The sequence below is a fragment of the Phyllostomus discolor genome, chromosome 11 (assembly GCF_004126475.2).
Source record: "Phyllostomus discolor isolate MPI-MPIP mPhyDis1 chromosome 11, mPhyDis1.pri.v3, whole genome shotgun sequence".
Classification (NCBI taxonomy): Eukaryota; Metazoa; Chordata; class Mammalia; order Chiroptera; family Phyllostomidae; genus Phyllostomus; species Phyllostomus discolor.
In genome coordinates this window covers 72,444,532-72,469,567 of record NC_040913.2, presented here as the reverse complement: position 1 = coordinate 72,469,567, position 25,036 = coordinate 72,444,532, and the positions used below count along the sequence as shown (strand labels likewise).

At 47.5% G+C, this 25,036-nt stretch overlaps 1 long non-coding RNA gene across 2 annotated transcripts; it reads right to left on the bottom strand.

The window, feature by feature from the left end:
• Positions 1-5,255: 5,255 nt before the first annotated feature.
• On the bottom strand, positions 5,256-7,582 carry LOC118497423. 2 transcript variants are annotated; one of them, XR_004899949.1, is made up of 5 exons: positions 7,467-7,582; positions 7,156-7,299; positions 6,886-6,956; positions 6,054-6,247; positions 5,256-5,756 (listed from the first exon to the last, which is right to left on the bottom strand). It is a non-coding gene; the product is annotated as an uncharacterized LOC118497423 (long non-coding RNA). The 2 variants fall into 2 exon arrangements; XR_004899948.1 differs by lacking the exon at positions 5,256-5,756 and having other exon boundaries at positions 5,970-6,247.
• Between the last annotated feature and the right edge of the window lie 17,454 nt (positions 7,583-25,036).

Below are 25,036 nucleotides of genomic sequence, written 5' to 3'. Positions count from 1 at the left end.
GCCTTCACTTTCTTGATAGTGTCTTTTGATGTACAAAATTTTTAATTTTGATAAAGTCCAATCTATGTATTTTTAATTTTGTTGCTTGAGCCTTTGTGTCATATCTAAGACTCTATTACCAAATCTAGGGTAACAGAGACTTATCCTTATATTTTATTCTGAGAGATTTATTGTTTTAGCTCTTATATTTAGGTCTTTGACACATTTTGAGATAATTTTTGCATTGTTGTGAGATAAAGGCCCAACTTTTTCTTCTTTTCTTTTTTTTTCATCTGGTTATCTAGTTATTATGGTATCATTTGTTGAAGACCATTCTTTTCCCATTGTCTTGCCAATGTTGTTCAAAATCAATTGAATGTAGATACATGGGTTTATTTTTGGACTGCCAGTTCTATTTCTTTGACTTATATGTTTATCTTATGCCACTACTCCACTGTTTTGATTCCTGTAGTTTTGTAGTAAGTTTTTAAATTGGGAAGTATGAATCCCCCATCTTTGTTCCTCTTTTTCAAAACTGATTAGGATTTTAGGGGTCCCTTGTAACTCTATACGAATTCCAGGATCAGTTTGTCCATTGCTGCCAAAATACACAGTTGGTATTTTGATAGAGATTGCATTGAATTCAGATATAGATATGCATTGAATTCTTGGTTCTCATTTTTTTCCTTTTAGTACCTTAAAGGTGTTGTTCTTCCTCCTTCTGGCCTCCCTGCTTTCTGATGAGAAATCTGCAGTCATTCATGCCAGAGAGTAACACACAAAGGGGCTTTGGCCCACACTCGGGAGACCACAGCTCCTCTGTGTCCCTCTGAGTTTTGGCACCTGCCAATATCATGCCTCCACTTCATTGTTGCATGGGGGCTGGAGTGGGAGATTGCAGGGGAAGGAGAGGAAGAAGGAGAGCAAAATAAAACACAATATAGTCAACTTTTTCTGACTCAGTTGGTCTCTTTCCTCTTCTTCAGGACAGAAATAATAGGTTTCTCTTGGAACTCTTTCTATTCTCATCTTTTATGTACTTCTGGATTTTGGGCTCTTTTCAGGCCAGATAACACTGAAGGGGAAAAAATGGTAACCTTACCACTGGTTGGGGAGAACTTTGAATTCTGGTATCTTTCTCTAGTCTGTTGAGTGCCATTCACTTTTCAGTGTCCTCGGACTGCTAGCCGCCGTCTGTGTGAGTTTGATCATCGCCCCTAATGGGAGAGACAAGGTGGGTCATGTTTGCTTCGTCTTGCTGGAGCTGGAATCTCTTAAACTGATATTTAAGAAGTCCTTATAATATATGGATACTAATCTTCCCTGGCCCTTGTCTTTAAATTTTCAGAAGTTACATCTTAAACTGAAGTTTTATATATTATTATAGTCAAATGTATCAATCTTTTCCTTTATGGGTTAGATGTTTGTGTTTTATTTAAGTACTTTTTTTAAAACACTGAGTTCATGAAGATATCCTCATACATATTTTCTTCCTCTTATGGCTTCTTCTAAAAGTTTTAAAATTTTCATTTTTATATTTATGTTTTTTGAACACCTGGAATTTATGTTTTCTAGATGGTGTGAAGTAGACATCTGATTTTTTTCCCCAGGTGAATATCCTAGTGCCATTTACAACATAATTCACTCTTTTCCTACTGATGTTTAGGGCCATTTCCTCTGTCATATATCAAATTGTCAAAAATGTGCAGTTTTCTGGGCTCTTTGTTCTATTTTATTGTCTGTTGTATATTCCTTCTCAGTTACCTTATTGGATTAACTATTAAAGATTTAGAAGAAGCTTTGACATCTGGTAGGGCAAGTTATCACCCTATCTTTCTCAAGATTGTCTTAGTTTTTCTTGACATTTAATCTGTAATGTGAATTTTAAGATAAGCTTATGAAGTTTTAAAAAAAAAGCTGGTGGGGATTTTCATTGGAATTGCATTAAATTACTATATTAATTTTGGAATAATTGATATTTTTACAAGCTTGAAACTTCCTGTCTGTAAACATGATATAACTACCCATTCATTGAAGTCTCCTTCTAGGTTCTTTAATAATAATGTTTAGTAATTTTCTTCAGAGAGCATATCCTTCATTAGATTTATTCCTGGATACAGGATTATTTTTGTTTTGACTATAAATATCATGTATTTTTTTTCCTATTAGATTTCCTTGCTGAGCTTTACTATTAGTTTTTATTTTTTTATTTTAAAGATTTTATTTATTTATTTTGGAGAGGGGAAGTGAGGAAGAAAGGGAGGGAAACATCAATGTGTGGTTGTCTCTCACATGCCCCTTACTGGGGACCAGGCCCGAAACTCAGGCGTGTGCCCTAGACCTGCGACCCTTTGATTTGCAGGTCAGCGCTCAATCCACTGAGCCACACCAGCCAGGGTTAGTTTTAATAGTTTGTCAGTTAATTTTTTTTCTATATACTATCATATTATCTGCAAACAAAGGTAGTTTTTCCTTTACCCCCACCCCTGAATTCTTATATATCTTCTTCCTTTTCCTTCTTTTATTGTATTGGCTAGGACCGGTAGTAGTTGAGTAGAAGCAGTGATAATAGGCATCTTCATCTACTTCTTGACTTAATGGCAATGTTTTTAAGTTTCACTACAAAAATGATTTTAACTCTAAGTTTGGTACACGACTTCGGTCAAGTTAAGGACATTGACTTCTGTTTCTATATTTTTTAAGTTGTCAGTCTGACTTTTCTTAATTCTTTCTTACGGGAAAATTAAAACACACACAAAAGTAGGCAGCCTAATATAATAAACCCCTGTCTATATAATAAACCCCTGTAATAGGTAGACCCATTCCACAGCCTCAATGACTGTTGGCTTATGGTCAGTCTAGTTTTATCTGTATCTCTGCTAAATTCTTCCCCTTCTGTGTTACCTGAAACAAATACCAGACATTGTTACCTCATGCTATCTATACATATTTCTGTGTGTATCCCTAAAAGATAAGAATTCTTTTTTAAAGAGGAAAACAACCATAATATCATTATCAAACTAATTTAACAATAATTCCTTCACCTTATTAATTGTACATCCGTGTTCACATATCTAATTTTATGAGTATTGAATTTAACAAATATTTTTCTGAATCCATTGTGTTGCTTAAGTGGGTTTGTCTTCTTTGATCTGTTTAAGTAGTGTACTTTAATTGAGTTTCTAATGTCGAACCATTCCATCCTTGAATTACTGAGATCAACACAACGAGGTTATGCTTTATTTGATATATTCATGTCCCTGAATTTAATTTGCTAGTGTTTTATTTAGAAGCTCTGTATCTATGATACTAAATGGCATTGCTCATAATTTCTTTTTGTGCTCATTGGGTTTTGGTATCAACGTTAAGAATCTTACAAAGTGAGTTGGGTAGCTGAATTTGTTAGGGTAAAAGCTAAGCTCCTATAACAAAAACTGACCTAAATATAGTTGCTTAAATAAAATAAAAATGTACTTCTCATCCATGGTCTGGAAATGAATGGTCTAGGCCGGTGGTGCATATCTCCTTCATGTAGTCATTTGGAGACTCAGACCTTTTTCATTTTGTGTCTCTGCCAACTCCTAAATCTTCATATATATGGCCAAAGGTGGCTCAGCTCTGTGGCTGCGTTCCAGCCCACGGGGAGGGAAAACAGAGAAAGTGGAGAACAAGCAATTACCTTTTTAAAAAAATATTTTATTTATTTATTTTTAGACAGAGGAGAAGGGAGGGAGAAAGAGAGGGAGAGAAACATCAATGTCTGGTTGCCTCTTGCATGCCCCACATGGGGGAGTCTGGCCGGCAACCCAGGCATGTGACCCAACTCAGAATTGAGCCAGTGACCCTTTGGTTCACAGGTCAGTGCTCAATCCACTGAGCTGCACCAGCCTGGGCACAAGCAATTATCTTTTAAGTAAGTATTGTGTTTCCTAAAATTCATATGTTGAAGTGTTAACCCCATTAGTTTAGGATGTGATCATATTTGGAAATAGTGTTATTGTAGATAAAGTTAGTTAAGATGAAGTGATACTGGAATAAGGTGGGCCCCTGATCCAGTGTGACTGGTGCTCTCATAAAAAGGGGAAATTTAGACATAGACACCCCACAGAAAGAATGCCATAGCATGAAGACAGAGAGCAGCCAAGGAATACCACAGCTGGCCAGCAACCACCAGGAGCTAGGAGAGAGGGATGGCAGAGATTTTCCCTCATAACCCTCAGAAGGAACCAACCCTGATGACATCTCGGTATCAGACTCATAGGCTCCAGAACTGTGGGCGCATACATTTCTGTTGCTTAAGTCACCCTGTTTGTGGCACATTTCCTGCAGCCCTGGGGAACTAATACAAATGCTGGAGAAGTAGCACATCATTTCAGCTCATAATTAAAGATGAGAATTTAATCATATGACCACACCTAGCTGGAAGGGAGGTTGGGAAATGTAGCCTGTGGGTCAGCAACCCTGTGTCCTGCAAAACATCTCATTAGAAGGAGGGTTTGGGAGGACAACTGCCACAGGAATTGAAAACATTTGTTTAAGAGAGTTTATTTGTGCCTTAAAGATTCAAGAAAGTGAGTTTCTAAAATCATTTGAGCCAGATATCTTTTAGGATGATAAACCTTTGATTATTAACTCTCTGTTCTGTTTTCACTTCACAGCAACATTAGTCTTGTTTTTGAGTCCAGCTATGTGTATTGGGTTATCTTTTAAAATGTTTCTTATTCATCATGGCTTTGTGGTTGGAATAGAGAACTCAACACTCTTTTTTTAAAAAATTGAGATATAATTGACATATAACATTATATTAGTTTCAGGTATACAACGCAATGATTTGATAGTTGTATATATTGCAAAATAATCACTACAATAAGTTTAGTTGACATCTGTCATCATGCATAGTTACAATTTTTTTCCTTTTGATGAGAATTTTTAAGATTTACTCTCTTAGCAACTTTCAAATATACAATACAGTATTGTTAACTACAGTCACCAGGAAGTATGTTACATTTCCAGGACTTATTTATCTTTTAACTGGAAATTTGTACCTTTTGAGCCCCTTTACTCATTGCTTCCTGTCTCTGGCAACTACTAATCTGTTCTCCGAATCTATGAGTTCAGCTTTTCTAGATTCCACATATAAATAAGATCATACAGTATTTGTTTTTCTGTCTGGCTTATTTCACTGAGCATAATGTCCTCAGGGGTCATCCATGTTGTCACAAATGGCAGCATTTCCCCCTTTTTATAGCTGAGTAATATTCCATTGAATATATACAGCACAACTTGTCCATTGATGGACACTTAGGTTACTTCCACATCTTGGCTATTGTGAATAATGTTGCAATGAACATGCGGGTGCAGCTATCTTTTCGAGATAGCGATTTTGTTCCCTTAAAATACCCAGAAGTGGAATTACTGAATCATACAGTAGTTCTATTTTTAATGTTTCAAGGAATGTCCACACTGTTTTCTACAGTGGCTGTACCACGTACACTACTCCATCTTGACCAGAAGTGCAGCAGGACCTGCTTGCTTGGGAGACTGTCACCAGTTCTGGCTGGACACCAGGGAAATGGTAGCAGACAGGCTGGGAGGAGCTAGTGGAGAGATTTACACACTCACAAACTCAGACTTCGTCCTCTAGGTAATGGATGGATGATGAAGAATTGCATGCAGGCAAGTAAAATGATTTTGCACATGTGCACTTTAGACATACTTCTCTGGCTAAACTGGAGAGGTCAGAATGAAGAAGAGCCATACGAAGCCAGAATTACCAACTGGGAAGAAATACCAATAATCTGGGTGAGACTTGCCAAGGGCCCACAAGGGCAAGTGATAGTGGGGCTGGTGAGATTGCGGACATCAACTTGGGAGATAAATAGGAAGTGTCAGATTGGATGGATGTCAAGGATGATGTTTAGTTCCTGGAAGACTGGTGGAAGGTGGTGCAACCTTCTGAGGTTGCACAGGAATGCAAGGGAAGGAGCAGGTTTGTGGGAATTCATATTATTTCACAATTGTGCCAGTGGCTGGTTCTGCATGTTCTCTCCCAAAATTCTGGTCCCATGACTCACCTGACAGAGGCGTGTTTTTGAGTCCCTGCTTATGAGGCCTCGAACCTGGGGAGACAAGGATGGGCAGGGCAGCAGCTGGGACAGGGGCCACCTCAGGTTGTGGCTCTTTGGAGTGGGCATTCATCAGTGTGGGAAATGCTAGTCCTCAGGGTGTGTGGGTGCCCAGATTCTACCAGCTTGGGTCTCTGAGAAAACTAGGGGGTGGGGAGCAGAGAGAGCCAAGCGCATGAGACATAAATAGATACACGCTAGAGAACGATAGGCAGACTTATGGGCAAGGAATTTCAGTCTTTCTTTTCTTCTGGTCAGTCAGATTTCAGTCCTTTACTCCCTGACTAGCAACTTTTGCTTCTAAATGACTTCTATTACCTGGGATCCAGCCTCCTACTGTAGATCTGCCCCCCCCCCCCGCGCCCCCCAAGGAGCAGATCATTAGAGAATTCAATGGCTGAATACAAAGGAGTCTTGGGGTCAGGAGCATACACTCTGCTTCTTGGAGATCGCACACAAGATGATCAGGACGTCAGCCATGTCTCTTGCTTCTGCTCCTTTTCCTCCACCCACTCTCCATCTCTCCCTGAACTTCGAGTCTCCTAAGCTTCCCAGTTAGCGGGACTGGTGTTGCAGCCCTCCCCTTGCCCCAGGCTGTTATCCGACTTGGTAGCAGCCTGAGCAGGTGGCAGAAGCCCCTCACCGGAGGAGTCTGGGGTTCCTAGAGGAGTCAGCGCAGACCCTAGAAGTTTACTTGTGAACAGCCGCGCAGGAAGCGGCGAGCCAGGAACAAGCTGAAACATCTCTCTCTCTCTCTTCTCTCTCTCTCTCTCCACCTCACCCTAAGCTCTTAAGGAAACAGATGTGTCCCGCTGTCACAGTCTTGCTCACACTCTTTTTCTTATTGTGTATCTTAGGCAGAAACAGAATAATCAGATGTTAGGACCTGTGAAATAATAATCCAACCCCTGCCTTTCATACATGAGGCCCAGGGAGGTTAAATCACTTACTCAGGGTCAAACCAGGAGCATTTCACTTGGCTCCCCCTCCCTGTCCCACCCCTGGCCCCCAAAGGGCTGTTGGTACTGCTGCGAGGAGAGATACTGACGACCTGTGTGGGCGGGCCGAGTGCCCCCTGGGCCCTGCGCACAGGCAGCGCAGGCTCTGAGCTTGGGGTCCACACGTCTCTGTGTAGCCGTGAACACGGGACAGGCTGCTCGCCTTCAGCGGGCCTCAGCCCTGCAGGCCCCTGCACCTGGGATTGAAAGAATGAATAGGGACCTTGTTTGGTAGGAATTTCTTTCCTCTGCTGTTTGCTTTGGGTTTTTTCCCTCTCCATTCCTGGCTGCTAACCCAATATTTGGCTTTCTGTGAGCACTAAATATAATTCTTCATTTAACCCCCAGAATCATGGTTTCCTACCTGCTTCCCACGACCGGATCCGCAGCGCGGTATGAAAACAGAACCCAGAGGGCATCAGGGCTGAGGGGGCAGCGGTTCCGGAGAGGGGAGGAGCAGGGGCGGGTGGCTGGGGGGAGGGGGAGCACTCACCCACGCTGGCTATCTCTTAGACAGTTCGAGAAAGGGAGGGACCCAGGGAGGGAGCGACTCATTGACTCCTGACCCGGCTTCCTCGCATCCAGGGCCTGGCTCCTCTCCTCCCAGCGGCGAAGGAGGCCTGGCCCACAGCACCTCTGCACACGCCAGCATTCCAGGGTCAGGGAGTAGTAAGGTCAAACTGGGGCACAGTGAAAACAAACAAAACCTACTCCCTAAGCTGGCCAGCCCTGGGTCCCCGCCCCTCCTCCTGCGGCCCCCCCCACCAAGCCCCGGCCTGTAGGCCAGCTGCAGCCCTCTTGGACCGAGGGCCTCGGTGCGGCCCGCACCTTCCGGCTCTCCTCGCCCAGAGCAGCCTCGGCAGCAGCAGGCAGGGAGAGCTAACTCGAACCGAGCAGTGGAAAATTCCCCTCCGAGGCCTCCCGGGAGGCGCGGTTCCAGCAGCTGCTGTTGAACACCAGGGCTTGTTAGGCACCTGGTTTTCAGGTCCCCCACCGGCTAAGCTCCCCAGCCAGGGACGAGGCGGCGGGGCCGGGGAAGGAGAGCCAGGAGCCCTGCTCCCCAGCACGGGTCCGTGCTAGCGCCTGGGAAAACTTCCTCTTACACCAGACGCGGTTTCCAGATTTGGGAGCCCGTGGCAGTACATTCCGTCTCCCTCTGGTTGAGCAGGAAAACCGGAGACGGCGCTTCCTACCACCTGATTTACAGCCTTGGCGTATTTTTGACACACAAATCACTCTGGAGAGAGAGCTCAATTATGGCTGTGCAGAGGCGACGCAGGCAGGAGCGCTTCCTGCCAGGCGGGCAGGGCGCGCTCAGGTTGCGCCTCCGGCTAAGGACAGGTCGGACCTGGAGGTGGTGGAGCCCCCTTCCTGGCTGAACCGCTGTCCACTCCTTCTCGCCCCCACCTCCTGCAACGCGGCTGGCGCCCCGGTGGGCCGTGTCCGAGCCTGGAGTCCGCGATGGATGGCAGGACAGAGGCAAAAGGTTACGAAGGCCATGCTAATTTTCCTCTGTCTCTTTGTCCCCTTCCGGGGCTGCCCTCGCCTTATTTCTTCACATGTGTCTGTGGAGCACTGGCCAGGCGCTGGGCACTGTGGTAGGAGACAGGACCGCAGAAGCCTGAAACAAGGGCAAAATGTAATTAGTGCCATAAAACTGTTACAGGTAAGGAGGGTGCCTGGGATTTAAGATCCCTCTTGGCAGCGGGCAGAGGAGGCTTCAAGCTGGTAATAGTAACAATTGTGCCCCGGGCAGGAGACAGACTCTCTTGAGAGAACACCCAGTCCCTGATGTGGGTCCCTGATGTGGGTCCCTGATGTGGGTCCCTGAGGTAGGTCTATGGGGATTTCCCAAAGGACCTCAGATCTAGAACTTTCCTCTCAGCGTCCTTTCCATGTCCCTCCCCCAAGGAGAGCCTTCCTAGAGTACTCTTTTATTTTTTTTAAGATTTTATTTATTTACTCTTAGAGGAGGGTAAGGGAAGGAGAAAGAGAGGAAGAGAAACATTGATATGTGAGAGAAACATCCATTGGTTGCTTCTCTCACGCCCCCAGCCATGGACTTGGCCCCACAACCCAGGCATGTGCCCTGACCGGGAATTGAGCCTGTGAACTTTTGCTTTTCAGGCCAGCACTCAATGCACTCAATCCACTGAGCCACACCAGCCAGCGGGTAGGCTCATTCTTTGCTCAGGTGGTCTGCTGCCTGACACCTGGTTTCCCTGTGCCCCACTCCATCCCAGCCCCTACCCCATCCAGACCAGGGGGAGGTCTCCCCTCTGCCCTCCATGGGACACGGTATGGGTTCTGCGTCATTCCACTCTCACATCAATAGAGGGCTGATTATGTCCCAGCCGATGACCTGGGTGCCGGGAACACAAAGATGAAGGAGAAAGAAGATCTCTACCCTTGAGGTTGTCACAGCCCATTAACATTTGGATAGCGCTTTCCAGGTTACAAAGCACTCAGACTTGCTGCACTTGGCTTTCCTCTCACAGGTCTGGGAGAGGGGTGGGTGGGTATTGATCGAAACGACTCCCCGTAGAGACAGGTGACACAAAGCTCAGGCTCTCCTCACTTTCCTGCCATCAGCTAGCGGGACTGCTTTCAAGTCCTCGTCTTGTCACAGCGATTCCCGCATGAAAGACCATCCTCACTGGGTTGTTGTAAAGATCAAATGTGTGACACGCACACATCTGGCACATAGAAGGCCCACGTTTGGGTTAGTTTTTCTTTTTTTCTTTTTGGGTGTAGGAACCTGTTGTATGTGTATGTGAATCTCGCTGAACACTGATTCCGATGGAAATTCCTGCTTCCATCCTTCTGCCCTGGCCTTGGCTCTTTCTGAGGGTGAGGGAGGCTGGGATCAGGGGGAGGAGGTGGAGGGTGCTGCCCACAAGGTGGGAGAGACATCTGGGCCTTTATTCACACAGGAACCGCATCCTCTGCATCCTCTGCTCATCCCAGTGGGCAGAGGCCGGGGCAAGTTGGTATCCTGTCCCGCCTGCTGGCGGAGGCAGCTTGTGGATTTGGTGACAGATGCCTCTGAGGAGATGAATGAAGCAATTGTGCACTGGGTGTAGAAGAGATCCCAGATAGAAGAGATGTTTTCAATGCCAATAACCCTGAGACGGAGGATTTCACCGAGTCAACAAACAGAGTTACAGGCGCCGGCTTCCCTTTGATGGTCCTGTGAGCACTTGTACGCCTCCAAAGCGGTTCTTGACACAGACGGACCATGTCTAAAAGCTTTTATTCTCTCCTTCATTTTAATCACCCCTCCTACCACCTGGAAGGATTCCTAACTCAGATTCTTGGACGACTCAGGCAGCTAACGGAATCTTGGTGGGTGAGGTCCCAAACCAGAAAAATAGTTTTGACATAGCTCCATAGATGCCCCTCTTGGTTCAGCACTGGTTTTCAGAAACATCTGATGAGTGGATTAAAAGAAGTCTTTGAGAAGTTTGAGGGCTTTGTGGGGAGAAGAGCCCTCCTCACTGGCTGATCAGAGGTGAAGAGGATAGCTAAGGGCTGGCTGAGTGTAGAGATAGATTTGCAAAATGTTTGCTTGGTGAATATTGCATTTTTAAACATTTTTCTCTGGAAGCTTGAGGTAAGGGTGGGTGGGTCAGAGTGATGGAGGAGCCAGAGAGGTGTGGCCCTGGCTTATTGTCAGTGAAGGGCAAGAGAAGCAGTACAAGGCCCTCCTTGATGCTGTTGAGAACTGTGTGTGAAAAGCATTAGCATGAAGCAGTCCTGGTGGACAGTAGAAAAGCAGCCAGAATGGGTGGGAGTTGGCAGGGCTGGGGGCGTAGAAGGTGCGATTTAGAAACTGGTGGGGGAGGCAATGCTGGCCAGGAGACATCTGGGGGGAACACTGCCTTCTCTTCCAAAGGTCTAGAAGCCTATTCCATTCTGCCTTAGGAAGGTATTCCGAGACCAAGTGTTCTGGTAGCCCCAGAGATTGCTCCGGGATTGCTGGGAGAATGGGTGAACTTGGCAGTGGAGAGGGTGCTCTAGCCCTAAGGTTCTCTGGGTGGCACCTTGGTCTGTATCAGCCAAGCCAGCGCCTTTCGTTGACACCACAGCCAGGCAGGCACTATGATGGCTCTGAGGGGAGAGAGAGCAAGGTCAGAAACAGAAACTGTAATTAAATCTTTTTTTACCCACCCTAACTCCCAGCAGGAATTTATTCTTGGTGCTCAGTGAGGGGGAAGAGAGAGCAGCAGAATGTGAGCAAAAAGGCTGCTTTTGACCTTGTGGCCTTCCTGGTGATTGGGTGGAGAGGTTTTTAGATTGAAGAAGAGATTTCTTTGAGCATCTTCTGAAAATAGAGACAAGGATGTCTAGTTTGACCCTTTCCAGATTCTACTGCCATTTCGGGGCAGGGAGAAGGCCAAAGCATTGAGTGTTGGCATTCTCCAGCTAATTCCAGTTGCTGGATCTTCTTTCTTTGGATCTCAGGTTGAGTGTGGACAATATCCTGCCAGGATAACTGGAGTCACCCCACTCGTGTGGGCGGGGGCAGGTGTGGCCACGGTCAGCCAGGGACTTCTGTTTTCCCGATTGGTGGCCTGTGCTTTGGCTGAGAAGGTCTTGGAAACATGCTCCATCAGCAGCTCCTCCTCTTCCCCCGGAGTCAGACCAGAGTGGGAACTCCAGGTGTGAGGATGCTGAGTGAGAAAGCAGAGGCAGGAGATTAGCTGCTCTGCCAGCGTTCCCTCTCCCGTCCTTCCTTCCAGGGGCTGTCGGGAAAAGCGGTCTATTCCTCCTGCCGCATCCCCCTGTGTGTTCTCCACTCCATCAGCCCCGAGGCCATCTCCTCTTTCCCCCACATCGGAGCTGGGGCCAAGGAAGCGTGGCCAAGTGTGCAACTCGGTCTGGTCTCCCTTGGAAAGGATTCCAGCATCTCCCACTTGACAAAAGCCAAAGGCTACAAGAAATAGAACATGGGGTTCGACTTCTTGGAGCTGGGACTGAAAACACTTCACCTGCAAGAAGAAAAATTACCAGCCGCTCAGGGAGCAGCCTCCAAAACGAAGACTTAGGATCCTGTTCTTTTGCTCCGGCTGCTCCTTGGGGCAAAATTCTCTTCCACTTGCATTCTTATAAAAAAGAAATCTCCATTTCATTGGGGGCGTCTCCCTCATTCCGTTCCTTCCTCCTGGAACTCACCCCTTCCCTCTCCTCCGCGGCACCTGTGGAGCCAGCTGGAGCCTGAAGCGTTCCCCACATGTGTATATGCAATTTCCTTTCCACAATTAATAGTTAGTCATCCTGACCGTGGCAACACGTGTGACTTCGCTGGCATCTCAGCTGGGGACGAAAGGGGTTGGGGAGAGGAGGAGAGTTCTGGCAGAGCCCTACCCCTTGATGCTGGCCAGCCCTGCCCTCACATCGAGGGTGCCTCCACTCCTCACCCTCCACCTCCAACCACCCCTCAGTCCTGCTGTCTTGTTCTCTTTAATACATCTGTCTCTATCCTCTCCTCTCCGTCCCTGCCACCGTCACCTTGACGGAGGCTGCCTAGATTCTTGCAGTAGCCTCTGCCCAACCCCGTTGCTCCTTCGTGACATCCCCATGCTGAGACCAGAGTGATTTTTCTAAACTTCAGTGTGGCTGCGCCATCCCCTACTTGGAGTCCCCACAGTCTTTATAATGACATCCAAGGGTTCAGTGTGACCCTTCTGAACTCTGCTAGGACTTGGCCCTGGCTCAGAGATCCTCATCTCTTGCCATTTGCAGTGGATTCCTGCTTTTTCAGAGTGTGCTCTCGGTCTTGTCTCCAGATCACAGGAACTGCTCCTTCCTAGTGTGTGTGGCTCACACACTCATTGACACACGTACTATCTGATGCCTGTGCATAGTTCAACTCCTTTCAGGGACTGCGACATTTAGGAAGGCTTTCCAGTTGTCCCCCACCCCAGCCACTCCCATCCCACCTCCTACAAAACACACTCACTCCATTCAGGTGTCCTTTCATCTCATCTGTGTTACTTTCCATTGTCATTGCCTCCCTAGCACCCATTCTTTCTGTGTTTGGTAATAGGGCAATTACCCTGCTTTTATCTAAGGAATCTACTTCTCTGTCTATGTGCTTTGTAGAAAATCAACTTCATCTCATGCTCTAAGTCTGGGGAAAATGGTTTCAGCACAAGCTGATGAGAACCACAGAAACTGGGTCAGGAGAGCAGATGTGACCAAATCAAGCCAATGAGCTTGGGGAGAATTTTGTCAGTAGTTTCCAGGTAAGAAGTTTCCTTGGTCTCTTCCCTGGACTTGGAGGGGGCAGTATGAACCCCTGGAGTTTTGAGAGTTGGCATAAGAAGAAAGCTAATCCTGCAGAAGGCAGAGCCAAAAAACAGAAAGGAAGAAACTGGATGCCTAATGTTATTGTTGAGCAGCTGAATCAAACTGAACCTGAAGCCAGTCTTGGTCCTGGATTTCCAAAATTACAGGCACCTTTATTATTTCAGCCAGTTTCAGTTGCCCTTTTTGATTAATTAATGCACTCTTTCTCCCTTGATTTTTCTTCTATCTTTCTGGTACTCCTTTAACTATCTCCAGGCTCCTCTCCCCTTCCCTTGCTATTATATGATGCTGTATGATGCTGTTCCTTAGGGGTTTATCTTTATAGTCACTTACAAACTGGATGACCTCAGTTACTTGTATGACTTGTTTGTCATTGTCTTCCAAGTCTGTAACACCTTAGGTCCGGACAGGTCTACCTCACAGATTTCCAGCACCTCTTATCCATTCCACAAATACCTCAAACCAACAATCTCAACACTGGACTTTTTATCATTCCCCACAATCCTGTTCCTTGTCTGTATCCCCTGCCTTTGTTAATAACACAACTATTTTCCCCGCTGATCAAGCTGGAAGCTGGATGGTATCTTCCTTCTTGCACACCTGCCACCCATCCAGTCAGTCACCGAATCTGGTCCACGCTCCCTCCTTAAACCCATCGAACCTTCCCTTTCTGTTGTATCCTGACTCACCCCATTGCTTTAGGTCAGTTGTCCGTCATCTCTCACCAGACAAAGGCTGTGCCCTTCAGGACAGCGTTCTCCAACTCTGTCCAGTCACTTTCTGAAGTGTGAATCTGAACATGCTGGACTCTGCCTACAGCAGATGTGTTCTGCTTTCCCATCTAAGCTCCAGCACCCAGAATCATTGTTATTCTAGACCTTTTTATTATAATTTAAGATTTTATTTATTTTTAGAGAGGGGAAGGGAGGAAGAGAAGGAGAGAAACATCAGTGTGTGGTTGCCTCTCATGCACCCACTACTGGGGACCTGACCTGCAACCCAGACATGTGCCCTGACTGGGAATCGAACTGGCAACCCTTTGATTTGCAGGCCGGCACTCAGTCCACTGAGCCATACCAGCTAGGGCTATTCTAGGCTTTCTTCTTCCAGGCCCTTGCCTATACCCCTTCCCCTATCTTTAGCACTTACCCTCCCTACACCCGATTGTTTTTTAGATTTTATTTATTTATTTACTTTAGAGGGATGGGAAGGGAGGGAGAAAGAGAAGGTAAGAAACATTGATGTGTGAGAGAGACGATTGGTTGCGTCTTGCACGCCTCCATTTGGGGACCTGGCCCACAACCCAGGCATGTGCTCTGACCAGGAATCAAACCTTCAACCTTTAGGTTCTCAGGCTGGTGCTAACCTACTGAGCTACACCAGCCAGGGCTCCCCACACCTCTTTAATCAAATTCTTCTTGTTCTTCAGGCTTAGATCCCCAATTCCGCCTCTTAGTCTCTCACTTCTGTGTCCAGTAGCCTTCCATGCTGACCCCTCTCCCAACTTGATCACACTGTGTCAACCTTGAGACTGTAAGCTCCTTGAGGGCAAGGACAGGGAACTCCTAGCTCCTCTCACGGTGCCTCACACACCATGGAGGACCCAATCCCAAAGTCTGCTCCTTATCCCCTGTCTCGGGTTGTGAGTTCAGTGAGGAGAAAGGTGTCTGGTATCCTCGGTCCCCAGCAAGCCCTTGACCTTTAGCAAGTGCTTAGTAGATGTCCAGCCAAGCCAAGGAACGAACAAATGAGTAAGTGAACCGGAAACTTAGCCCTAGGAGTGGACTGCCTGCAGCCCCACCCAGCCCTGGGAAGAACTTCTCCTGTTGGGGAGAACGTCCTGACATATCCAAGGGGGCTGAATGGCCCCCACGGTCCCCTGATGGGAGGCAGCAGCGGGTGTGAAGAGGAACTGAGACGTCTGATCCTCAGCCCCAGGTCTATGGGACACTTAAGACCACTTGGATCTCTAGAATTCCCAAGAAACTACCTTTTGGGGCTTAGGGGAGCCAATACAAACAAACTTTCAAGCTGATAGGGAGTGGAAAGATGCTCTGGCTGCCTTCGCTGCTCTTCCTAGTGTGTCCTTGCACCTTGCCCCCTGTCCCTGCTCCCACTCTTCTAGGCCCAGCTCTAGCTCATCTTCTTCATATTCCAGGTTCATATGCTAGGACCACCAGCACCCAGTCCCTCCCTTCTGGGGGAGCGGAGGCTGCATTTCATTTTCAGGCAGGTCTCAAGGCCTGAGCACCTGATGCATCCACGTGCTTGTGGGAATGTGGGTGTGGGGGAGACTGACGCTGATCAGCTGATCCCGGGGCAGCTGCAGCTCTGGATGGGGAGTTCTGAATTATGATGAAAACTACTGATAATAACAAGCACATGATGGGAACTCACCATGATGCCTAATCCTCTTTCCAACAGGCCCTCTTAATGAGGTCACATGCTGGGGAGCAGGATGGGATTTCCAGGCCCTTGTCTCCCCCTCCTGTCCCCTCCCGCAATAGGCTATATCAGGGACAGGTTTCAGAAGGGCTCGGCAGGGTGCTGAGTGGGCCCTGCTGGGCTGACACCAACGCAGGCCCCGTGCTGGAAGGCAGGGCTCTGACGCTGTGGCAAGTACCGCTCTTCGTCCATGTTCCCACCCAGTGAGTAACTCTGGCACACCCCCTCCTGGAAGCCAGGCCCTGCTTTCTGACGGCAGGGGATGCGAGGGGCCTCCAGGGCCCAGGAGAGCAGGGAGCTGGGCAGGAAGGAGCTCAGGACAAGCAGCACTCAGCAAGAGGTGGCTCAGAGGCCACTTGGAGCAGTGTCAGTCTGCTCTGCAGTCACCAGTGGCTCTGTCAGGACTCTCCCCGCTGCAGCCGGCCGTGGGTGTATTCTGCCCAGGCCCAGGCCCAGGCCTGTCCTCCGCAGCATGTGTAGCAAAATCGAGTTGTGTATTGCTGCCTTCTCCCCTCCCCCTGCCTTCCTCCTCCCTGTCTTCCTTCTGCTTTCACCAGGCTCCAAGCACCACCCATTTTTTTTTCCCCTGGAAGAAAGCTCACAGAATTACCATTTCTAGGGATATTTGAATTTTATTAGGGCTTCTCAAGGCCAAAAGTCTTTAAGAAATGCACAAATATTGGTGGAATCTGACAGGCTGTTTCGGAGGAGATTAAGGGCCTCCCTCCCTTCCCTGCCCTTTCATCCTTCCCTCCTTCCTTCTGGGGCATGCTTTGGTTTGGTTTGCACTTGACCCTTTGATGCAAAGGGGTCTAAGACCTGGCTCTTGCCTTAAGGAACCCGTCACTCTCACTCCACGCCCAGCTCCCTGCATTAAAAAAGTGCTGGTCTTCCCAGAGGAACGAGGTTGGGAGTGAGGTCTCTTTCCTCTCCAGCTGGGCTCTGGATCACACAGAGCCTTAAATGGGCTCCCTCTGGGGCGGCTCAGGCCTGGTGAACCAGGGGGCTCCCAGGCCCAGTTTGCCAGGAGTAGCAACTTCCTCAGACTGGACCTTGTTATGGCTCCAGGGACAGTAAGAAGCTTTGCAGCCGGAGGCCTAGCCCAGGGCCTGTGAGTGGTCAGGAGTGGCTACGTGTGGGGACAGGCCACCACCCCACGCCTTGTGTACACCCAGACCTGGGAGGAGGGACTCAGGAGCTTTCAGCTCAGTGCTCTCCTGACCTTGGTGACTTGGAAAAGGAAGGTGGGGGCGGGGCAGGATACAGCGTTTGGCCCTGCTTGGGCAGGTGCCCGGAGCTGCTGTGGGCTGTGGCATCTCATGTTCCGTGGCCTGAGTGGGACCGTCCTGCCAGCCCTCCCCCATCAAGAACCTGCCCCGTCCCGCATCCTGTTCCTGAACAATCTTGCTGACCACTGATCCGCAGGAGTGGCGATGTAACTTGCAGGGGCCAGCCAGCACACAAGGCAAACGCAGAGCTTCTCATTTAAAAAGTTATTCAGAATCTTGAGATGGCAACAGCAGAGCATTAAGTCAGGGCGGGGCCCTTCCAAGTGCCATGGAACCAGCCTTGGTGGCTCAATATTGGTTTCTCGAAGGGGAATTTTGGGGACATCTCAGAAACCAACTGGGAATGAGAACTTTCAGGCTCTGGTGACAGTGTTGTGTGACACTCTTGAGCTGAGGAGTGGATCAGTGGCCGCCTACTCGAGTTCCCTCATGAAAGGTGGTTACCTCTCACCTATGTTTTCCTTTAAATTTTCATATCGGGGGGTAGGGAAGGAGGGGGTGTGTAGATGTGTGCACGGGGTGGGGGGGGCGGTGTTGGAGGCAGAGAAGTAATCTAAAGAAGGAATGGCGGTATACAGTCAGGGTTCGGTTTCCTGTTAACCTTAGCCCCAACCCTGTCCCTCGGAAGGGGGGACGCAGCACTGGGTGTCGTCCCTGCTGTTCAGGTGGCTCAGGACTCCAGGAAGTCCTTTTCCTGCTTTCCTCATGCTGGGGCAGACCCTGCTCTTCCCCTCAGCAGCCAGGTAGGGAAGACAAATACTGCCCAGCGCCTGGAAGCTCCAGCCGAGAGCAGAGACGGAGGTTTAATGGGCTTGTTATCAGGCAGGTACCTGCTGGGCGGCACGTCCCTCTCCCAAGAAGGCAGGATGTGGTGAATAAATTATCTGACCAGAGCTGCCTTCCTGGTGGGAAGAGAAAGGTCTCAACGCAGGAAGGGGTGGATTTACAGAACAGGAGGGTCACAGGGTACGGGCAGGCTCCACGGCACTGGTGTGGGGCAGAAAAGCTGCCCTCCTCTGTGTGACTGTCAACCATCCAAGCTGCCAATGAATCCAGAAATATTTGCTGCGGGCCCTCTGGGTTGCCGGTGCTGTGGGGGCTGCAGAGGGGTATCCATCCTACCTGCCCCCTATCAGTTCACAACCCAGTTGGGATCCCGCCCTGGCCCCACCTCCCCTGGGGCTGGGGCTGGGGCTGTGGGCTGGGCAGGCTCTGGCACACGAAATGTGCTGGAGAAAGGCTGGCTGACTGAATTCCACTGACACTGGTGGCAAACTGTAGCCAGGACAGTAAGCTCTTGGCAGAGTTCAAACAATGAGAATTCAGAACGATGAAAGATAACTTCCATTTGCTTGAGGTGGGGATTTGAGCTGAACTTTTTTTTTTTTTTTTTAATTTATACTTCCTTCTCCTGAGCTGCATCTTGAAGGATTTAGACTGTGGGGAGCTGGAGAGAGCGGGGCAGAGATTGAGAACAGAAGCGTTGGAATTGGGGGGGGTGTGGCTTCCAGTGCGGGCTCAGTTTTGAACAGCTGTGTGGCTTTGGGTAGGTTACTGAACTCTTCTGAACTTCATTTTTCCATATGGACATGGGGAGAGATAGAACCTGCCTCGTAGAATTACCGTGAGGACTACCTAAAATATCTCCCTAAAAGCACTGAACAGGGTGCCTGGAATATAACAGACACTGAAGAAATGGTGGCAGCTTTTCATTAACAACAGTCGCAAAGCAGAAAGGCCCATGTGCGAGTGAGAGGCAATGGCTTCTGTTTCCCCGGGGGGAAAGTGGGGTTTACTTAGGGGATATAAAGCTTTACATTTTGTGATGGGACTAGACTGTCCAGGGTCTTGAATGCCAGGTTCAGAAAAGTTTTTCCGAGGATAAACATTAAGTGACCTTTGGAGTCTTGGAGAGTTATTCCTTTGCTCTGACTGGTGTGGTTCAGTCACTCTGGTGTCGGAAGTAACACACTGTGTGCTCTGTGTATGTACCACGTTCTCTCTCCCAACTAGTTTCAGACATAATGAAGTTCATCTAGCTTGGAAACAACCATGACATCTTTAGACTGTGTGGGCAAAGAGGTTATGAGAAAGTGGAAGGGAAAACCCTTGGAATCTCAGAATTATAAAAAAGACATGATTCGAAGATTTGCCTGTTTGCCACCCATGGCGAGGCACAAGCAGCCTGAAAAGATGTGACCTCCCCACCTCTGCCTACAGGTGGGAAGTGACAAATGGACAAATAGAGCCTGTCACCATGTTCCTGGCTCTTGATACTCAGAAGGGAAAGAACTTCTCTAGGTAAGAGCTTCATGTTTAGCCTCCTTTCTGGGATGCTATCTAGGACTGTACATCAAAGTATAAAATTTGCATCTCCTTTGGGCCAGCCTTTCCATTTCTGGGACTTCATCTCAAGGAATGTTTGCTGCAGTATTGTTGGGAATAGCAAAAGCAAGAAAACAGTCAACAGTCCATGAACATGGTGTTGACTAGTAAAATTGAGGGTTTATCTATTCAATAGAATATTGAGCGGTTTTTAAAAATTATGGTATACATCTATATGTGAGGTCATATCGAAAACTATTTATGACAGAATGTCAAAGGAGAAAGCAAGTTTCAGAACAGTATATTTGGATGATGAAGTTCATGCAAATTACATTTATATCTATATATGCATAAAAATCAGGAGGGCTGTACACCAGCCTGTTACAGTGTCCATCTTTGGGAAAGGCGTTATGTGATGTTCCATGTTTACTATACTATTTGTGTACTATATGAATTTTAACACTATATCACATTCCTCATAAGGAAAAATACATTTCTAATTTGAAGGAAAAAAATCCTTGTGCTTTTTTTGTGGGTTTGAAAGGGAAAAAATTAGTGCACACCTTGAACAGCAGCTGATTGGAGAGTAAACAATGTGAAAGAGAGAGGATACTTAATGGTTGGCATAATTAAAATTAGTATCAATTGTAAGAAAAATTATAATTCACTGTAAATTACTTTTGAAGATTGTGTCTATCAAACAGACAGTGGTGATTAAAGCTAAACACTTAGAATTCGCAGGAATGTTCTAAGGATGGTATATACTGCCCCTCCCTCATCTACTGCACCTCCCAGGATCCCCTGAGATTACGTCGGATTTGGACAAGATGTGGGACTCAGGTGGTGTTCGTGGCCCTGTCTATCAGTGACACATTTCAAGAGGTCAGGATCCCACTCTGAACAAAAGACGGTCCTGAGAAATGTGGTTACCTTGCTCCTTTAGCAGACTTTGTCTCGGCCATGGGTCAACAGGTAAATACTAGTACATGCCCAGTGAGCTGAGGAGATAGATCTGAAGGGGAAAAAAAAGTTCTTGCTCTCAAGGAGCCTGTATCCACCCTCTTCTAAGGAGTTGTCAGTAGCTAGTGGTATCAAAGCAGCGACTCACCTGGCAGGCTGTTGACCATCACATACATTAAGTAATCAAGGGGTATGGGTGAGGGGGAGGGAATGGCCAAGTGGGCAAGAATATCTATTTGTGGAGATGATTACTATTGGGAGGCATAAACTCTGTGCTCAAGATGCAGTAGCTATAGTTTCAGAGCTGAGCATGAGAATTAGAAATCGGGTATGAAGTGTGGGGCAGCGTCGTGTGGTGGCTAAAAGCAGACCCACCTGGGTTTGACTCCTGGCTCTGCTGCTGACCAGCTAGCTGAGTGACTCTGGGCAAGTTACTTAATCTCTGTAAGCTTTAGTTTCTTCACTTGTTGAGGAGAGGGAGAGAGAGAAAGAGAGAAAGAGAGAAAGAGAAAGAAAGAAAGAAAGAAAGAAAGAAAGAAAGAAAGAAAGAAAGGGAGAAAGAAAGAAAGGGAGAAAGAAAGAAAGTGAGAAAAAAAGAAAGGGAGAAAAAAGAAAGGGAGAAAAAAGAAAGGGAGAAAAAAGAAAGGGAGAAAGAAAGAAAGGGAGAAAAAAGAAAGGGAGAAAGAAAGAAAGGGAGAAAAAAGAAAGGGAGAAAAAAGAAAGGGAGAAAGAAAGAAAGGGAGAAAGAAAGGGAGAAAGAACGAGAAAGGGAGGGAGGAAGGAAAGAAGGAAGGAAGGAAGGATGGACACCAGTGTTAGATCATGTAAGTAAAGCACTATGCATAAAGTTAGGTCTTTCAACAACTTTTTCTGTTGAGTGTTATACCCATTTTATAGAAAATGAAACTAAGTTTAAGCTCTTGTTTCCAAAACAGCCCCCCTCCCAACTGTCTCATTACACCTACCCTGACTCTGCTAGCTCTCCTGAACTCTTCTCCAATCCTGCCCCTCTGTCCTCTGGACATGGTCTTGTCTCATCCGCCTTTCTTTCATGTTTTGCATGAAAGACGATTGAACTTTCAAGTCCTTGAATGGGGCATAATGTGAGACTAGAGAGAAGAGTTGGGAGGAGTCAGAGAACAAGAGCGAGAATGGAGAGATGAGTCAGGAGTGATAACATCTAAAAAGCAGAGGAACAATAGCATCTCCGGGCTGAAGGCTCAGGAGAAATGGGGCTAAAGGCAATGTTTCTCAATGGGGCAGGAGCCTAGAGAACCAGTCTGAAGAACTTTCTGTTACCTTGGCTTGGGAGAGAATGCGTAGGCTGCAAGCAGCAAAGGGAAATCAGGGGCCTTGTAGGTCCATGTGGAGAGGGAATCATACACTGAGGGGCGTGGTCAACAGAGGCATTGAAGTAAGGGGACATGGCCAGAGTCTAGTGACACCATGTCCCTATCACTGGAGGACCCCAGACTCTAGGGTTACATGGGGATATTTGCATGCAGAATAAGGGGTTATGAATTTATCATTTTCTCCTTTTAAATTTGTAAGACGTTAATTTCCAAACCTGATTCTTTTATTTCTCTTGTGTCTTCTGTCACATGTTTATTTTTTCTGATACCACGTACCCAAGGGTCTTTCCAGGAAACCAATACACAAATGTGCTGCCCATTTGTGGATCCACACACCATTTTTAAAAAGATTTTATATATTTATTTTTAGAGAGAGGAGAAGGGAGGGAGAAAGAGAGGGAGAGACACATTGATTGGTTGTCCCTCGCATGTGCCCCAACTGGGGACTGATCCCACAACCTAGGCATGTGTCCCAACTGGGAATTGAACCAGTGACCCCTCATTTTGTGGGACAACATCCAACCAACTGAGCCACACCAGTCAGGGCCACACACCATTTTCACTGAAGGAAGATTATGTGGGAAGCGTGCAAACACCCGGTCTGAAGCTGGCCTGCACGTGCTGGGGTGAAAACTCCGCTGGAGCAATTATGTGAAAGGGAAGAATCACAGTGTGGCAAAGAGGCCCCTCCAACCCAGCAGCCGAGGGGGTGGTCGAAGAACGTAGCTTCAGCCCTTGGCTTGGCTGGAGGAGAGTGGCCATCTCCAGGAAGGTGAAGGGAGGGCTGTGTGTGTGCCCAGGCAGGTGTGGGCATGGGGTTGATGTCAGCTTAGTGTAGAACTTGACCTTCACCACTTCCAACCTTGGGACTGTGAACCTCCATTTCCTCTTTGAATGAAACAGAGCAGCCGACCCGTTGTGGTCTGACTGAGTGGATACTCAATAAGCATTGTCTCTCCTCCTCTTTTGAGAGTTCTCTGAGGCCCATGTATTCACGTGTCAAAACTCTCTTGCCTCCTGATATGCTTGGAAACCAGTGGATAGTTATTCAGACTGCAAAGCTGTTGGAATAAGCATCCGTTGCCAACTCCTGCTTTCTGACAAGGCCCACCTGGCTAACTTCTGTCTGGCAGGTGAGATGGCAGGCAGCAGATGGGCAAGTTATTTTTAGCATCCCGCATAGGATGACGTCAGTGACTTTTAAGACCATATGCTTGTGCTGGTGCTTACCAGACATCTGCACGCAGATGCGGCGTGCAGTGAAGAAGAAGTTTCAGCAGGACAGTGCCAGGAAACGGACTTCCTGCTGCACTGGGCAGGGCACGGGCGTTCTGCGGTTTGCTGCAGCTGGGCATGCAGGCTGAGTCCCAGGCTGTGGAATTTTATTCTTGAAGGTGTCACCCTTTCACACAGCTCTGTGAGTTTGCACGCAGCACCATCCCTCCCTGCGCTTGGTGTTCTCAGTCTGGTGAATTCCTACCGATCTTCTTACACACCTGTTCCGGACACCTTGGGCCGCGTTGGGCATTCCATGGGGGCTGCTGTAGCACCTCTGTTACAGCCCTTCACACACACTATTGTACACACACTATTGTTAACACGCACTATTGTTAACACGCACTATTGTTAATGTACACCATGACTAAATCATCCACTTCTTTTTTTTAAAATACCTTCTTTTTTTTAAAGGTTTTTATTTATTTATTTTTAGAGAGGGAAGGGAGGGAGAAAGAGGGAGAGAAAGAAGCATCAATGTGCGGCTACTGCGGGCTGTGGCCTGCAACCCAGGCATGTACCCTGACTGGGAATCGAACCTGCGATGCTTTGGTTCGCAGCCCACACTCAATCCACTGAGCTATGCCAGCCAGGGCTAAATCATGCACTTCTAAAAGCAATCCAGAGACCAGGCGGAGGCCAGGACCTTGCCTGATGCTTGTTTGCAGCTCCTGGACATCATACAGTACTTTGGCACGTGGTGGCTGTTTGTTGAATGAATGAATGATATAACTTAGTCAATTTTGTGACATCTTTCCTTGCTCTTGGCTCCCAGGAAGTACTCTTTAATTTTGCCTTTTTTTTTTTTTTAATGAAAATGAATTCAAATTGCTTTCGTTTTAAGAATTTCACAGCTGCTCACTGTAGCCATGGGAGACCTGGGGAATCCAAAATAAAAAATGAGAATCCCTGTCTGTTATCCTTGAGTTAGGAAGTCAGGCCCAACTTGGGGTCTTCTCTCAGAGCTGAGGTTTCCATCTGGCATTTGGGCCTCCTTCACCCTGGACTTGATCCCACTGATAGATTCGACTGTCCAAAAGGCTGAGGCCGGTATATACCCTTCTTTCCCCCGAATTCTGAAAACGGCATGTATCATGGGGAAGGCCTATCACTATATCCGAGGGGTCGGGCAGAATGGAGGGGTTGGAAAGGTCCTGCTATGCCTGGAGGCCTCAACTCCGGACGTGTTGACACTTCTGCTCTGGTTGCTGAGCAGAGGGCCACTGTACGGACTCACAGATGAACTGACTTGGTCTCCAGTGCCTCTGAGGGGTCAGGATTCACTGGCGTTAGATTTTCAAAGATCCTTCAGGGAAGATGCCTGGAGAAACAATAGGCATTTTAAGGGTAATTTGTGCAGATTACAAGTATGGCGGAGAGAGAGAGAAAGAGAGAGACAGAGAGAGAGAGACCTAACTTGGACTCTGAAGGACCCCCTTGGAAAACAACCTTGGAGCCTGATTTTGAAGGGTCTGGTAATCACTAGGGCACCAGCAGCTGAGGGGCGAGAGCCCGCCTCAAGTCCTGGCTCTGGATTTTCCTCATTGCATCAACAAAATGAGATGCCAGCAGCTCTGAGAATATGCTACTTCAGAGGTTGAAATTATAGACTCATAGCAGCCAAAACGGCTATTTGTGGTAATAACTATTCTAGCGCAGGTTGGAGAAGCCTAGTAAATGTTGCCCTTGTTTGAAATCTTCTCCTGATTCCCACCCTATCACCTCCCAGTGCTGAACAGGTTGGGAGGCAGAGTGACTATTTTCTGTTTGTTTGTGTTTCAAAGCCAAGCTGTCTGGAACTACTGTCTGGGAGAAGGCTCTTCCCCATCCCAGCCAGTATACCCAGCAATCAGGAGCCATCGCCCGGCCCAGGGCTGCCTGGATAAACATCTATAAGATCCGGAGGGATCATTAGCGCAGGGCAGAGGATGTCTTTGTTTGAACCTCCGACAGTCACCATGAGTCTAAATCTGAAC